General features: G+C 53.9%; 1 protein-coding gene across 2 annotated transcripts in view; it reads left to right on the top strand.

Moving 5' to 3' along the window:
• Nucleotides 1-5,861: 5,861 nt before the first annotated feature.
• CSE1L (chromosome segregation 1 like) overlaps nucleotides 5,862-14,113 on the top strand; it is a 42,580-nt gene continuing 34,328 nt past the window's right edge. For both annotated transcript variants that reach the window (XM_008274809.5, XM_008274808.5), the window contains exon 1: nucleotides 5,862-5,976. The gene's annotated coding sequence lies outside the window, so the exon portion shown is untranslated. The remainder of the gene's footprint in view (nucleotides 5,977-14,113) is intronic.

The raw sequence follows: 14,113 nt of genomic DNA, 5'->3' as shown, positions 1-14,113 counted from the left end.
TGTGTTTCTTTATTTTAAAACCCTTGTTTTTTTAAGATTTATTTATTTATTTGAAAGGCAGAGCAACAGAGAGATCTTGCATCTGCTAGTTCACTCCCCAAATGCCTGCAACAGCCAGGGCTGGGCCAGGCTGAAGCCAGGAGCCAGGAATTCCATTCTGGTCACCCACATGTGTGGCAGGAACCCAAGTCCCGGGGCCATTTTCTGGTGCCTTCTAGGTGCATTAGCAGGAAACTGCCACTTAACCTGCTGCACCACACCAGCCCCTAAAACATTTTTTAAGCGATCTGTTTGTTTATTTGAAAGCCATAGTTGCAGAAAGAGCAGGAGAGACAGAGGCAGATCTTCTATCCAGTGGTTCACTCCCCAAGTGTCTGCAAGAGCCAGGGCTGTGCAAGGCTGGCGCTCTGTCTGGGTCTCCCATGTAGGTGGCAGTCACTCAAGTAGTTGAGGCATCACCTGCTACCTCCCAGGATGCATTAGTAGGAAGCTGGAGTTGGAAGCAAAGGCAAGACTTAAACCCAAGAGCTCTAGTATGAGATGCAAGGCATCCCAAGAGGAATTGTTGATGTGGAGAATAATTTGTGAGTAAATATTTTTCAGTAAAGCTCCCTCACACACACAGTGAAAGAGGAGAAAAGTCCAGGTGTGAGAAGATTCTGTATATCTTTTGAACACATTTTAACTTATTAATTTTTTTTCTATTTTTATTTACTTTTTTTTTTTTTTTTTTGACAGGCAGAGTGGACAGTGAGAGAGACAGAGAGAAAGGTCTTCCTTTGCCGTTGGTTCACCCTACAATGGCCACCGCGGCCAGTGTGCTGCAGCCGGCGCACCGCGCTGATCCGATGGCAGGAGCCAGGAGCCAGGTGCTTCTCCTGGTCTCCCATGGGGTGCAGGGCCCAAGCACTTGGGCCATCCTCCACTGCATTCCCTGGCCACAGCAGAGAGCTGGCCTGGAAGAGGGGCAACCGGGACAGAATCCGGAGCCCCGACCGGGACTAGAACCCGGTGTGCCAGCGCCGCAAGGTGGAGGATTAGCCTAGTGAGCCGCGGCGCCAGCCAACTTACTAATTTGAGCAATGGTCAGTTCCCAAGAGGAGAAAACTGGACTGGCATTGACAGCAGGATTACGGAGAAGACTGGGGGGCACCCAACTGGGCATTGAGTAAGTGGAGGTGACCTTGGGGTTCACACAGGTGGTCACATAAGGCAGCAATAAAATCTAGGGTGGGGGTGGTGTGGGTTTTGTGGAGCAGCTGTGGCTTGGGACACCGCGTCTCCTCTTAGAATGCCCGGGAGGAACTCTTCTGCCTCCTTCCACTCCCGCTCCCTGCTGATGCACCTGGGAAGGCAGCAGGTGACGGCCCACGTGCTTGGGCCCTGCCAGCTATGTGGGAGACTTGGCTGGAGTTCCTGGTTCTTGGCTTCAGCTGACCCAGCCTTGCTGTTGCCGGCATCTGGGGAGCGCCCTGAGGGTAGAAGACCTCTCGCTCTCCCCTTGTCACGTTGTCTTTCAAGTACATCGAAGTGTTAAAACTTCAAACCAAGACTTGCTCTTTCAGAATCCATTCTTCACTGTGAAGTCCGGCTTGGCTTTTGCAGTGATTATGCAGCTTCACCTGTCCTCTCTGTCGATCCACTGGAGTGCAAGTGCTGATCTCAGGGGTGCTACATTTCATGGGCTTCCGTGCAGAGCAGACTCCCTCCCTTGGGGAAGAGCCTCTCTAAGGAGACCTCCTCTCAGAGCATGTGGTGGATACCCAGGACAGTGGTTTTCAACCTGGGACAGATGGGACAGTTGGCGGTGTCTAGAGACACTTGCGGTTGTCACAGCAAGGAGGGAGAGTGGCCATGGGTATCCAGTGGGTAGAGGCCAGGGATGCTCCTCCTACAGCCGCACAAGGAATTAGCCCCAGGTGTCAGCGGTGCCAGGGTTGAAGACCAACAGAAGTGACTTTGTCCCTCCAGCAGCAGGACCCCAAAGCCACACTGTGGCAGGTACAGCCTTCTTTGACCTTCTGGTGAAAAAAAGAAAATGAAAACCGAAAACAGATCTGCTTACCCAACCTTTTCCGAAGGAGAGCATGCGGGGAACGCTGGTTCAGTTCGGGCCGCCTCAGCTGTGTGCGGGACGCCACTTGTCTGGCACTTGGGAAGGGAGCTGCAGGGTCACAGTACACTTGTGCCGTCCCTGCAGACGGAGATACCACTCGGGCAAAGTGCACTTCCTGAGGACGAGCGCGAGCCTGGGTGGTGTGCCTGTTTCCCGAGACGTCCACATGGGCAGCGGTAGGTGCAGCAATTAAGATGCTCCTTGCAGCGCCGCGGCTCACTAGGCTAATCCTCCGCCTTGCGGCGCCGGCACACCGGGTTCTAGTCCCGGTTGGGGCGCCGGATTCTGTCCCGGTTGCCCCTCTTCCAGGCCAGCTCTCTGCTGTGGCCAGGGAGTGCAGTGGAGGATGGCCCAAGTGCTTGGGCCCTGCACCCCATGGGAGACCAGGAGAAGCACCTGGCTCCTGCCATCAGATCAGCGTGGTGTGCCGGCCGCGGCGGCCATTGGAGGGTGAACCAACGGCAAAGGAAGACCTTTCTCTCTGTCTCTCTCTCTCACTGTCCACTCTGCCTGTCAAAAATAAAAATAAAAAAAATTAAAAAAAAAAGATGCTCCTTGGGACACCCACACTCCATCCCAGAGCGCCTGACTCCAAACTGGGGATTCCAGCTCCCGCTAACGCACGCACACCTTGGGAGGCACCAGTCGCGGCCCCTGCCCCCGGGAGACCCAGAGTTCCAGGCTCCTGGCTTCAGGCCTGGCCCAGCCCTGGCTGTTGCAGGCGTTTAGGGAGTGAACCAATGGATGGGAGCTCCCTCCCTGCCTCTCAAGTGTTTTTTTTGTTTTTTGAAGAGGCGATTTTGTCTTTCTGAGAAAATGCCAAACCTTGCATAAATCTGCAGACTTCATTAACCTAAATCATGTTTGCTTAAAGGATTTCTTTTCATTAATGTTCAAGGAACCCATGTGTTCTAGGAAACTTCTTAGCTTGAGTGAATTTGAGCTGTGAGTGAGAAACAGGAAAAAGCAGCTCCCCGTCCATGGGAGAGGTCAGAGGGCAGATCGTGGGAGCTGGAGAAAACTGTGCAGAAAACCGTACTAACCAGACATTGGCTATAAGCAAACTGGCCTTAAAATTTATTTACTGGAGAGGCAGAGAGAGAGAACTCCAATCCACTGTTTTGCTCCCCAAATGCCCAGGACCTGGTTGGAGCCAGGGGTCAGCAAAGCAATCCCAGGACATTCGTGTGTGTCGTAGGAGCCCAGTTACCTGGGCTGTCACTGCTGCCTCCCGTGGTCTGCATTAACAGGAAACCACAGTCAGAAGCCGGAAGTAGGAGTTGAACCCAGGCACTCTGATGTGTTCCATGGTCGTCTTAACCACGAGGCTAAATGCCCACTTCAATAAGCAAACTACTGATACCGCTTTTCAAAATGTATCGTTCACTTATTTTCACTTTACTTGACAGATCTCGCATCTGTGATTTCACTCGAAATGCCCACGACAGCTGGGTGACAGGGATCCAGGCGCTCGGGCCATCGCCTGCTGCCTTTGCAGAATGCATTAGCAGGGAGCTCAAAGCAGGAAGCAGAGCTGGGACCCAAACCCAGGCTCTCCTTGAAATTACTGCCTTAAAAACCATTTTATGGGGCTGGCGCTGTGGCATGGCGGGTAAAGCTGCTGCCTTCTGCAGTGCCGGCTTCCCATATGGGCGCCGGTTCTGGTCCCTGTTGCTCCTCTTCCAGTCCAGCTCTCTGCTGTGGCCTGGGAAAGCAGCAGAAGATGGCCCAAGTCCTTGGGCTCCTGCACCCACGTGGGAAATCCGGAAGAGGCTCCTGGCTTCAGATTGGTGCAGCTCCGGCCATTGCGGCTATTTGGGGAGTGAACCAGCAACAGCAGACTTTCTCTCTCTCACTGTAATTCTACCTGTCAAATAAATAAATAAAATATATTTTTTAAAAAGATGTATTTATTGATTTGAAAGGCAGAGAGGCAGAGGCAGAAGCAGAGAGAAAGAGACAGAGAGAGAGGTCTCCCATCTGCTGGTTCACTCCCCAGATGGCCACAATGGCTGGAGCTGTGCTGATCCGAAGCCAGGAGCCAGGAGCTTCTTCCAGGTCTCCCACGTGGGTGCAGGGGCCCAACCACTTGGGCCATCTTCTACTGCTTTCCCAGGCCACAGCAGAGAGCTGGATCGGAAGTGGAGCAGCCAGGACAAGAACCAGCGCCCATATGGCATGCAGCACTGCAGAAGGCAGCGGCTTTACCAGCTACGCCAGCACGCTGGGCCCACAAATAAAATCTAAATCAATCAATCAATCAATCAACCAATCTCCTGGTCTGGCCCAGCCCTGGATTATGGGGCATTTGGGAAGTGAACTGGCAGATGTTCGGGGGTTCTCTCTGTGTGTCTCTCTGCCTTTCAAATAAACAAATAAAAAATTAAAGAATAAAATACAGGTCGGCCGTCACCATGGCTCACCAGGCTAATCCTCCGCCTGCGGCGCCAGCACCCGGGTTCTAGTCCCGGTCAGGGCGCCGGATTCTGTCCCAGTTGCTCCTCTTCCAGGCCAGCTCTCTGCTGTGGCCAGGGAGTGCAGTGGAGGATGGCCCAAGTGCTTGGGCCCTGCACCCCATGGGAGACCAGGAGAAGCACCTGGCTCCTGGCTTCGGATTTGCGCAGTGTGCCAGCCGCAACACGCCAGCCATAGTGGCCACTTGGGGGGTGAACCAATGGAAAAAAGGAAGACCTTTCTCTCTGTCTCTCTCTCACTGTCTAACTCTGCCTGTCAAAAAATAAAAAAATAAAAAAGAGTAAAATACAGGGACTGGCGCCCTGGTGCAAAGCCTCCACTTGCAGCGCCGGCATCCCGCGTGGGCACCAGTTTGAGCCTTGGTTGCCCTGGTTCCGATCCAGCTCCCTGGTGGTGCACGTGGGAAGGCTGCGGAGGATGGCCCAGGTCCTTGGGCCCGTGCACCTGCGTGGGAGACCTGGAGGAAGCTCCTGGCTCCTGGCTTCAGCTTGGCCCAGCCCTGGTTGTTGCCATCTGGGGAGTGAACCAGCGGATGGAAGACCTCTCTCTTTCCTTCTCTGTATAAAAAAAGAAGAAAAACCGGAACGTTCTGTTAAAAAATAAAAAGGATAAAAATATAACTTTGGTGGCACTTCTGTAATGGGTTGCTGGCTTCCGAGGCCCACATCCTCTGGCCCCTGCTTTTTTTTTTTTTTTTTTTTTTTTAAGATTTATTTAATTGTTTGAAAGTTGGAGTTACAGACACTCTTCCTCGCTGGCTCACTCCACAGACGGAGGCAACGAGCCCGGAGCCCGAGCCCCTCTGGGTCTCGCCCCGGGTCCCGAGGGCGCCTCTATGATGCTCCCCCGTGGCTCTGCACCCCGGGGAGCCCCGAGCAGCTCCTCCGGGAGCCACCACCCCTCCGTCACCCCGGTCTTCATTTTCGTCCACAGCGCTGACCAAGAACTGACTTTTCTGTTTATTCTGTCTCTCCGGCGAGGGGCGGGAAGTTCTCCGCCGAGCTGCTCCGCCCACGCCTCTGTCACTCAGCAGCTATTTCAGACCCACCGTGCGCCAGGCCCGGACACCAAGTAGGCCACCCCCACCCCGCGCCGGCCGCACGAACCCCGGGACTGTGACGCCCACCCACGGCCGCAGCCCAAGGGCATTGTCGTCTGTGACGTCAGCGCAGAACAGAGCGGGGGCGCCATTGGCCGTTCCGGCCCGGAGCCTTCGTGGCCCCGCCTCCCGCCGCGGCTCCGCTCGCGCATGCGCTCCGCCCCCGGCTTCACAGCCGCGCCATTTTGCCGGGGTTTGAATGTGAGGCGGAGTGGCGGCAGGAGCGCGTAGTGCTGGCCACGGCCCGCGGCTGGGATTCCCTCCTCCGAACCCGTCTCCCCACGAGGTGAGGCGCAGGCCGTGCACGGCCCAGCAGGGTGGCTCGGGGGGCCCCGCCGAGAGAGGGATGTGGCGCTGCCGGCACTGCCGAGCGCGGGGAACCCTGCACCGCGCTGCGGGGCGAGGGCAGAAGGTGGGCCTTTGCCTCGGGCAGTGCGCCCAGGGGGGGCCCTCGCCGCCCCGGACACGCCTCGCCGCGCCCCGCGGGGGCCTCCGGCCCAGGCCCCGCGGCCCGAGACGGGTGAGGGCCGCCGAGGCGCGGCCTAACACGAGCCTCCCCGGCGCCCGCCCCTTCCCCTCCAGCGCCGCTCTGATTGGCTGCGCCGGCGCCTCGCCGCTCGCCGAGGCCGCTGCTCATTGGCCGCGCCGGCGCGTCCGTCCTCGGGCCGCCGCAGCGTGCGCGGGGCGCGAGGCCCGCTGGGCCCGGGGTGCGGGGCCGGGCGCGCGGTCGCGGCTGCCGCGGGGCCGGAGCGCCCCTGAGCTGCGCCTCCTCCGTTCGCCTGGCCCGTGCGGCTGGGACACAGTAGATGCCCCGAGATGCGGTGGGGGGGCCCTGTTGGGGGCGGAGGCCTTGGTATCCGGTCGCCCGGCGTTAACCCACGCTTAGCCCCTCCTGGGGATGCGATTCGGGGCCAGGCACCTCCGTCTCGCCAGGCCTCCGTTTCCTTATCTGCGGAATGCGACTAGCGTCGTCTCGGGCCTCGAGAAGTGGCTTTGAGGACCCGCTGAGCTGCCGCGGCCTGGGCTGACCTGGCCTCTCCCGAGCTCCCTGAGGGCGTTCGCGGGTGCCTGCCAGCGTCAGCAGCCGTTGCCAGGCTCGGATGCCGTGGGCTCTGCCGTCCCTGCAGGCCCTGGCTGCTCCGTTACCCTCTCACTGCTGGAAGCCGCGCCCCCCGGCTTGTCCCAGCTGGGGCGCAGAACGGGCTCCCGGCTGCGGCCCCACCAGCGCTTTTTCCAGCCTCGGCCCCGGCCCGGTCTCTGGCCCTGCTTTCCGTGTGTGCCCGGCTCTTGGTCTCTCTGGCTCCGGATGAACCCAGCCTCGCTCCAGCCCTTTCTCGCCTGCCTCGCGCTCGGTGCCAGGGGTTCTCTCCCTGCTGAATGAGGGCTGGCACAGGGAGAAGCCCTTTCCTGTGCAGGGCTGGGTGGGTGTGAGAATTGCTCTCGTTTTGCACATTTCTTTTTCTATCTAATGACTTTATTGAACACAGTGAAAAAGCAAGGATGGACAAGTCCCTTCCCTTGAGGAGCTTTTATTTCAGTGGTGAAAGAGAGGAGAACACAGATGAGTGACACGACAGAATGAAGGTTTTCAAGGTTTTATTTACTTATTTGACAGCTAGAGTTATAGTGAGAGGGAGAGACAGAGCAAGGTCCTCCTTCCACAGGTTCACTCCCCAAATGGCTGCAGTGGCCAGAGCGAGGCCGATCCAGGAGCTTCTTCCGGGTCTCCCACGCTGGCGCAGGGGCCCAAGGACTCGGGCCATCCTCCACTGCTTTCCCAGGCCACAGCAGAGAGCTGGACTGGAAGAGGAGCAACGGGACTAGAACTGGTGTCCATATGGGATGCTGGCGCTACAGGTGGAGGATTAATCTGTGCCACAGCGCTGGCCCCAAGAGGGTGACTTTAAGTTTTTTGTTTTTTGGTTTTTTAATTTGAAAGGCAAAAGAGACAGATCTTCCATCCGCTGGCTTACTCCCCTGATAGATACAACAGCTGAGGTGAGGAGCCTGGAATTTTTAAAAACAATTTTATTCGAAATGCACAATTAGAGATATCTAGCATCCATTGGCTCACTCCCCAAATGGCTACAACCACCAGGACTGGGCCAGACCAAAGCCAGGAACTTTTTCCATTTTCCCAAGTGGATGCAGGGGCCCAAGGATTTGGACCATCCTCTGCTGTTCTAGGCACATTAGCAGGGAACTGGATCTGGACTGGAGCAGCCAGGGTTTGAACCTGAGTCTATATGGGATGCTGGCGTCACAGGCAGTGGCCTTTACCTACCGTCTGTGTTACAGCACTGGCCCCAGAGCCTGGAACTCAATCCAGGTCTCCCTATTTGGGCCATCACTTGCGTTCTGCCAGGGTGCTCATTCGCAGAAACTGGAATAGAAAATGGAGCCAGGACTCAATCTGAGGCACTCCGATATGGACCAGAGGTGACAGACATTAGAGCGGAGATCATACAGAGGAGGTGGGAGCAGAGAGAATAAGAAGTGCAAAGGCTTGAGGACTGGAACAGATTCGGAAAATAGAGGGACATCCAGTTGCCGGAGTGCTGTGTGGTGAGGGAGAAGTACCCAGGGGCCAGGTCACACAGGACTTGGTGGGCTACGTGTGGAGCTTGGCTTTTATTCTAAGTGGTGGAGATCTCTGGACAGCAGACCGTGCGTTGAGGTGTTGGACTGTGTTCTGATGTTTGTGCATGCCAGATAGTTTCCATTCGTTGGAACGCTTACCCTCTCCCCAGATGTAAGCCCCAGGAGTGGTTCTATAACATGGAATAATATCTAAAGGAAAAGGCTCACACCTTGGATCATCTTAAGTCACAGATGGCTGTGAGATGGCCTTGGAAAGCAAAGCTTTTTTTCTCAAAAATCTTTGTCTATAACAAGGCCAATGGGAGAAGGCTAGACTTAGATCCAGCAAGAACTTGGAATTTAGTTAATTCTGTTATAATTGATTTACTGTGGTATGTGAATTTTTTTTAATTTATTTACTTGAGAGGCAGAGTTACAGACAGCGGGAGAGGGGAGAGAGAGAGAGATCGAGAGAGATCGTCCATTCTCAAACGGCCGCAGCAGCAGAGCTGGGCTGATTCAAAGCCAGGAGCTGCTTCCAGGTCCCCCACATGGGTGCAGGGGCCCAAGGACTTAGGCCATCTTCTGCTGCTCTCCCAGGCCAAAGCAGAGCTGGATCGGAAGTGGAGCAGTCAGGTCTCGAACCAGCGCCCATATGGGATGCCAGTGCTTCAGGCTAGGGCATTAATCCACTGCGACAAAGCGCCGGCCCCATCCCACGTGTTATTTTTTAATTGTCTGTTGGTGGAGATTCCAAAGATAGTTCTGTGAAGGAACTGAAATATCCTCTTATTTAAAGGCGATAAGATTTTTCATTTCTAGTTTTGAGTCTTTTATATCACTAACACTTTTTACAGTTATATAAAAATGTCAAAGTACTTTCATCTGTGGTCAAATAGATAATTTAAACTTCGATCTTGCCAGCGCCGCGGCTCAATAGGCTAATCCTCTACCTGCGGCGCCGGCACCCCGGGTTCTAGTCCTGGTCGGGGCGCCGGATTCTGTCCCGGTTGCCCCTCTTCCAGGCCAGCTCTCTGCTGTGGCCAGGGAGTGCAGTGGAGGATGGCCCAAGTGCTTGGACCATCTGAAGTGCTTGCAACCAGGGTTTGGAGTTTCTAGGGTTTTAGAATATTTGCATAGACTTCAGCAGCTGAACATTACTTAATCCGAAAATCTGAACGGCTGAGACTTTAAAGAGAGTTTTATTTATTTACTTGCATTTTATCCGAAAAGCAGACACACAGAGATTTTCCCTCTTCTGATTCACTCCCTAAATTCCTGCAAAAGCCAGGCCAAAACCAGGAACCTGAGCCTTGACTGCTGCATCGAACAGCTGCCCCCCCAAATCTGAAACTCCTTGAGTAACAGAATGGCCCTGAAGAGTTTCAAATATTGGAGCATTTTGGATTTTAGGTTAAGGATTCTCAACTGGTGTTTGGTTTTTCTGTCATGGTTTTAAAATTAGTGTCTCCACCTCTTTCTGCATGTCATATTAATCGACCAGAATATGAAGAATGATAACGCTTTTTGATGGAAGAATGGAGGATATCCAGCTTCTTAAAACAGCCCAACAAAAGTAGTAGGTGCCCATTGCTGTGGTGAGGCTCTGGGGGAGGCAGCAGTCTGGACTCTGAGTTGATATCACAGTACGTAAGACAAGGGGCACGCCGTGGTGCAGGATGTTGGGCTGCCACCTGCAACTGGGCATCCAGTGTGAGTGCTGGTTCGGGTCCCAGCTGGTTCACTTCCGACCCAGCTCCATGTTGGTGCACCTGGGAAAGCAACAGAAGATGGCCCCGAGTGCTTGGGCCCCTGCCACCCATGTGGGAGACCTAACGGACTGGCCAGGCCCAGCCTGTGTGTAACTCTGCCTCTCAAATAAAATAAACAAACAAATTAAAAAAAAAAGATTTGTTTGACAGGCAGAGTGACAGGGAGAGAGCGTCCATCAACTGGTTCAGTCCCCAGATGGCTACAACTGCTGGGGCTGGTCCAGGGTGAAGCCAGGAACCTGGAACACCCATCAGGGTTTCCCATATGTGTGGCAGGTGCCCAAGTACTTAGGTCATCATTCCCTACCTTCCCAGACATACGTAGCAGGGAGCTGGATCTGAAGTGGAACAGCTGGGACTTGAATTGGCACTTTGATAGAACCTGCTGTCCCACAATGCTAGCTCCCAGGCAGTGTTCAGATCCTAGGCATAGAGACAGAGGGCCTGCCTTCAGTAGCTTCTAGTCTAGTGTGTGTAAAACACAACAATAAATCAAAGGATTTCAAGTGAGAATGGTTTCTTAACAGTAGTAAAACAGATCTGAAGTGGATATAGTCACGGAAGCTCTGAGATTTTCACTGTGAGCCGAAAGCTGACTGGTGCCCATGGCTAAATTAGAGGAAGTGCCTTGGCACAGTAACGGAGAGCTGTCCTACTGGTTTGAGGAACAAAGACGTCTATGTTTAGAAGATAGAGCCAGGAAGGAGAGAGACCCTTGCCATTCATTGTAAGGAGGTGTGGTTTTGTTTTTTTTTTTTTTTTTTTTTTTTTTTAAGATTTATTTACTTGAAAGGCAAAATTAGAGAGGTGAGACACAGAGATCAATCTTCTATCCACTGACTCACCCCCTAAATGGCTGCAATGGCCAGAGCTGGGCCAGGTGGAAGCCAGGAGCTTCTTCAGGGTCTCCAAGCGGGTGCAACGACCCAAGGACTTGGGCCATCCTCCGCTGCTTTCGTAGGTACCTTAGCAGTGAGCTGGATTGGAAATGGAGCAGCTGGAACTCAAACCCGTGACTATATGGGATGCCAGCACTGCAGATAACTGCTTAACCGTCTGCGCCGCAGTACTGGTGCCCGAGTGGGCTTTTGATAAAAGTAATTATGAGAGGTCTGAGAAATTTTGATTGAACATTATATAAGTACTGGAGCACCATAATTAAGAAAGAAAGTGAAAGGGCCAGCATCCTATATAGGTTCAAGTCCCTGCTGTTCCACTTCTGATCCAGCTCCCTGCTATGGCCTAGGAAAGCAGTACAAGATGGCTCAAGTGCTTAGGCCATTGCACCCATGTGGGAGACCTGGAAGAAGCACCTGGCTCCTAGCTTTGGATCTGCTCAGCTCCAGCCGTTGCAGCAATTTGGGGAGTGAACCAGCAGATGGAAGACCTCTCTCTCTCTCTCTCTCTGCCTCTGCCTCTCTGTAACTCTGACTTTCAAATGAATAAGTAAATCTTAAAAATGTTAGTGAAATGCCGATTTATTGAAGGATGTATTTAAACACTGAAAGTAGACCCAGTCCTCTTCTCGTAATATACAGTTTCCAACGTGCCACCTTGGATAGGAACCAGCAGGGTAGCACCTGTCTGTAAATGGTATGGAATCGAGAGGGTCTTGATGTTCGTTCCCATAGAATGGTCTACTTCAGGTCAGAGGGGGTGAGCATATTGGTAAAATGTGTGGAATCAGTCAGAATTTCAGTTTTCTGGTTAGGGGACAGAGCTGCATTGTAAAGATAAAATAGCCAAGTTCAAGCATGTCGAAGGGCATGATTTGTGGCTGCTGAGAAGTAGCCTGCATAAGCACAGCATTAGATAGGACTCTTTTTTTTGGGGGGGGGGAGGCAGAGTTAGAGACAGAGAGAAAGGTCTTCCTTCCGTTGGTTCACCCCCCCCATGGCCACTACGGCTGGCGCACTGTGCCGATCCGAAGCCAGGAGCCAGGTGCTTCCTCCTGGTCTCCCATGCAGGTGCAGGGTCCAAGGATCTCAGCCATCCTCCACTGCACTCCCGGGCCACAGCAGAGAGCTGGACTGGAAGAGGAGCAACCAGGACAGAATCCGGTGCCCTGACTGGGACTAGAACCTGGGGTGCCGGCGCCACAGGCGGAGGATTAGCCAAGTGAGCCACAGTGCTGACCCCGACATACTGTAAATTTCATCCAGGGGCTGGCGCAGCAGCATAGTGTATAAAGCCGTCACCTACAGTGCTGGCATCCCATGTAGGCTCTGGTTCAAGTCTCGGCTGCTCCATTTCCGATTAATCTCCCTGCCTTGGCTGGAAAGCAGTAGAAGATGCCCCAAGCATTTGGGCCCCTGAACCTGCATGGGAGACCCAGAAGAAGCTCCTGGCTCCTGGCTTCAGATTGGCCCAGCTCTGGCCATTGCAGCCATTTGAGGAGTGAACCAGTATATGGAAGACTTTCTCTCTCTCTCTCTCTCTCTCTCTCTCTGACTCTTTGCCTTTCAAATAAATAAACCCTTTAAAAAATTCATCCATTTTGATGTACTGTGATGAGGCTTACTAAATTTTTTTTTTTTTTTTTTTTTTTTTTTTTTTTGACAGGCAGAGTGGACAGTGAGAGAGAGAGACAGAGAGAGAAAGGTCTTCCTTTGCCGTTGGTTCACCCTCCAATGGCCGCCGCTGCAGCCGGCGCACCGTGCTGATCCGATGGCAGGAGCCAGGATCCAGGTGCTTTTCCTGGTCTCCCATGGGGTGCAGGGCCCAAGCACCTGGGCCATCCTCCACTGCACTCCCTGGCCATAGCAGAGAGCTGGCCTGGAAGAGGGGCAACTGGGACAGAATCCGGCGCCCCGACCGGGACTAGAACCCGGTGTGCCGGCGCCGCAAGGTGGAGGATTAGCCTATTGGAGGCTTACTAAATTTAACCTATTCTTCACCCATCAACACAGTTCAGTTTTTTTTTTTTAATTTATTCATTTATTTGAAAGAGTTACACAGAGAGAGAAGGAGAGGCAGAGAGAGAAAGGTCTTCCATCCGCTGGTTCACTCCCCAATTGCGTGCAACAGCTGGACCTGCGCCGATCCAAAGCCAGGAGCCAGGTGCTTCCTCCTGGTCTCCCATGCAGGTGCAGGGCCCAAGGATCTCAGCCATCCTCCACTGCCTTCCCGGGCCACAACAGAGAGCTGGACTGGAAGAGGAGCGACCAGGACAGAATCCGGTGCCCCAACCGGAACTAGAACCCGGGGTGCTGGTGCTGCAGGCGGAGGATTAGCCAAGTGAGCCGTGGCACTGGCCAACAGTTTAGCTCTTAAACTGCATATTTCCTAGCCTGTGCTGCCAGGTATAGACCTTTTATTTATCTTAAATCTTGTAGTGTTATATGTGAATGGTTTTGGACAGTCAAGCATATTCTGTGATTCTGTGTTATGATTTAGGCCTTTTTTTTTTTTAAGATTTTATTTATTTGAAAGGCGGAGTTAGGCCGGCGCTGCGGCTCACTAGGCTAATCCTCCGCCTTGCGGCGCCGGCACACCGGGTTCTAGTCCCGGTCGGGGCGCCGGATTCTGTCCCGGTTGCCCCTCTTCCAGGCCAGCCCTCTGCTGTGACCAGGGAGTGCAGTGGAGGATGGCCCAAGTGCTTGGGCCCTGCACCCCATGGGAGACCAGGAAAAGCACCTGGCTCCTGGCTCCTGCCATCGGATCAGCGCGGTGCGCCGGCCGCGGCGGCCATTGGAGGGTGAACCAATGGCAAAGGAAGACCTTTCTCTCTGTCTCTCTCTCTCTCACTGTCCACTCTGCCTGTCCAAAAAAAAAAAAAAAAAAAAAAAAGGCGGAGTTAAAAACAGAGACAGAGACAAAGTTCTTCCATCTGCTGATTGACTCCCCAAATGGCCGCATCGGCCAGAGCTGGGTAAATCCAAAGCCAGGAGCTGCTTCTGGTTCTCCCAGGTGGCTGCAGGGGCCCAAGCACTTGAGCCATCTTCTCTTGCTTCCCCAGGCCATAGCAAAGAGCTGGGTTGGAAAAGGAGCAGCCAGGACACAAACTGGCACCTATATGGGATGCTGGTGCTGTAGGTGGCAGCTTAGTCCACTGCACCACAGTGCTGGCCC

The sequence above is a fragment of the Oryctolagus cuniculus genome, chromosome 11 (genome assembly GCF_051225735.1).
Source record: "Oryctolagus cuniculus isolate XC-2025 breed Fujian yellow rabbit chromosome 11, ASM5122573v1, whole genome shotgun sequence".
Lineage (NCBI taxonomy): Eukaryota > Metazoa > Chordata > Mammalia > Lagomorpha > Leporidae > Oryctolagus > Oryctolagus cuniculus.
The sequence above is the reverse complement of the archived record's forward strand: the minus strand, read 5'-3'. Positions and strand labels throughout refer to the sequence as shown.